Genomic DNA, 2,838 nt, shown 5'->3' on the forward strand with positions numbered 1-2,838 from the left:
GTCTCTGCAGCAGAAAGAAAAAGTGCACAGGAAGGTATCAGAAGTTGGGCAGAAGGAGCCAAATAGTTCAGCCACCTTCTATCATGACTTCTACCTGCATGCCTCCAACACTTCTAGTGCCTATACTAGTAAATATGGTATTAAAAAGCAGGATCCAGCCAGAAGAGGGGAGTGCCTGGGGTGTGACCTGGTAGGGCATATCTTCCTCTCCAGTTCCTCCCTTCTCATTCTGCTTCACCAGCACCATGAAGTAAGTAGCTTTGCCTCCACTATGCCCTTCTCTTGTGCCATCCTGCCTTGGCATTAGCTGAACATGGCTGAAATGTGAGCCAAGTTAAATTCTCCTTTCAACTGTGGGTTTATATTGGGGATTATGTTCCAGTGAGGATGAAGCTACTAAGCCAGATTCATGACTATTTCCTATTTTGTTAGTATACTTGTGCATATATACACAAATAATGAGATATCTTTATTTCTTTTCTTTGCAAGATAATAGAATTCATTTCAGGCCATATGCAATATTAAATTGATATTTTATTGTTTAACTTATACAATGTTAGCAGAAGAATAAGCATTACTCAAAGAAATGCTTTACTTTCTATTCTGGGGAAGGGTTCCTGTATATCTCTCTGTACACTGGACAATTGTGTCACGTTAGGTATAATTATAAAGCTGCTATTTTTATTTGGAGATTAAGAATGACCTAAGGAGTTATGGTTTGTTGCCATGTTGCTATGGAGTGGATTATGATCACGAATAGTGACATGTCAATTTGAATAAGATTCACCTAGTAGATTAGGAAAGTTCTGTGGATGACGGACATGTAGGTGAGACCTGAGTGTGGGTGGTGCCATCCAATGGGGTTGTACCCTGCATGGAAAAAAGAGGAAAAGAAGACAGTCTTCCAGGAGCTACAGTCTCCACCACTGCCTTTGGATGTTGGTCTCAAATTCTTTCAGGGCTCCAGTACAGGCATTCAGCCTTCCAATGCAGATATTCTGACTATGTGAGCAGACTCACACTGGACTCTCTACTGTGTTTCAGGCCTTTGAACTTTGACTGGGTCCTCTGGCGGTCCAGCCTGCAGGTAACCACTTTGTGTTCTTCAACCCCTGAAACTGTAGTGGTAATGTTAAGTCTACCTAGTAAAACTTTTAAATAACCACATATGTATTTTATTTTCAGTCTGTTCTTCTAGTGAACTCTAATTCACACATTATCCTTCACTGAAAGTACTGGAAATTGAAGTGAGTCATGCCCCTTGGTCTCTTCCCTGATACATGGGAATTTAAGTGTCAAATTACTGAACATTCCATCCACCACTCTAGCAAGGCAAGATTCAAGGAAAGAACTTGTTGCCTCTTCTTGGAAATACACATTCAGACTGATTGGAACACAGGGATCATTTTTGCACAAACAATTAACATTTTAAGGGCCTACTTTCACCAGGGTGCACTGCTGGAAAGCAATAATATTTCACACAGAAATAAATTTATTAAGTGGTTTGAAATAGATTATTCTAGGTAGAGGGTACCAGAGCCTGCATTTTACACAGTGGAATTCTAGGGTAGGCTATGATCATACATTAGGATGTAGGGCTAGATACAATCAATTTGAATGTCTCACTTACAGTTTCATGAGATATTTTGAGAAGTGCTGAGACAACATATAGACTACCAGAAATCGCCTTTCATGGCTTGCCACAGTACCATCCCAAAACTCAGAGAAGCAAATTGCTTCAGGTTAATTTTTATGTTTGAAGTTCATGTATGTTATTTGTTAAGCACTTTCTTTCCACAGTTTGTCACACTTTTTCTCAGCATAGGCACTGATAGAAAAATGACTTGGATAGGAAGGAAGACGTCAAGAAACAATATAATATTTGTTTATGTATTTATGTAGTTATTGGTTGAGACAGGCTTTTGCCAAGTAGTCCAGGTTGGTCTTGATCTTGCCTCGCAGTGATCTTCCTGCCTCAGCCTCTAAAATTCTGGGATTATAGGCTTGAAACAAAGTAATTTTAGAGTACTGTTAAATACAGGAGAAAATCAGGTCTGAGAAAAAAATATATGGTACCAGAGGGCAGTAACACATCATCAGGTACCCCAAATTTAGGTAAATAAAGTCTCCAGAGGAGAATGAATAATGTCAGAGAAAGTGCAGGATACTCAACTGCAAGCTGTGCAGTGTAAGAAGAAAGACAGAAGCTCTATCTGCCAAGAAGAAAGACAGAAAACTGCCGCACTGATACATTTGTCAAAAACATTCCAATGCCCCTGTTCATTATCATTCACCTCTGTTCCACCCCAACACACTCTCCATCCAACTGCACCAGAACTAAGGGCTGGCCAAGGTAGCAATGTGTAATGGTAGGGTCACGCTTGGAATGCCTGAAAAAGACACAAGAAAAAGAAAAAAAAAATGTCACGGACTGTCCTGCTACAATGCTGTATATGGTTAGATTTCTAAATTTCTGTGTAAAAATATGTGTTTATTTTTATCTTTAAAATTTTTTTCTTCATATTCTGTAAGGACTTTAATTTCAACACATCAATGCTTGATGGAAGATACCTGTTCCACATTATGCCTAAGATGTTCGATATTTAGACAGATAGGGTAAACCGAACTGCATAGGTTGCAGGGTAATAATAGATTCTCTTCTGGAGGGTTAACAACCTAAGTTTGCAGATCAAAAATTGGAGAAAAGGAAGGGCTGCAAGGTCCACCAACATTTGGGCCCTAGCCTTTCAAGGTCAGTGAAGACTGAGGACATAGGAGAACCCGTACTGTAACATCATGTAACTCAGTTGTGCCCCAAATTTTCTGATCAAGGAGATT

The sequence above is a fragment of the Octodon degus genome, unplaced genomic scaffold (assembly GCF_000260255.1).
Source record: "Octodon degus isolate 3935 unplaced genomic scaffold, OctDeg1.0 scaffold00267, whole genome shotgun sequence".
Classification (NCBI taxonomy): domain Eukaryota; kingdom Metazoa; phylum Chordata; class Mammalia; order Rodentia; family Octodontidae; genus Octodon; species Octodon degus.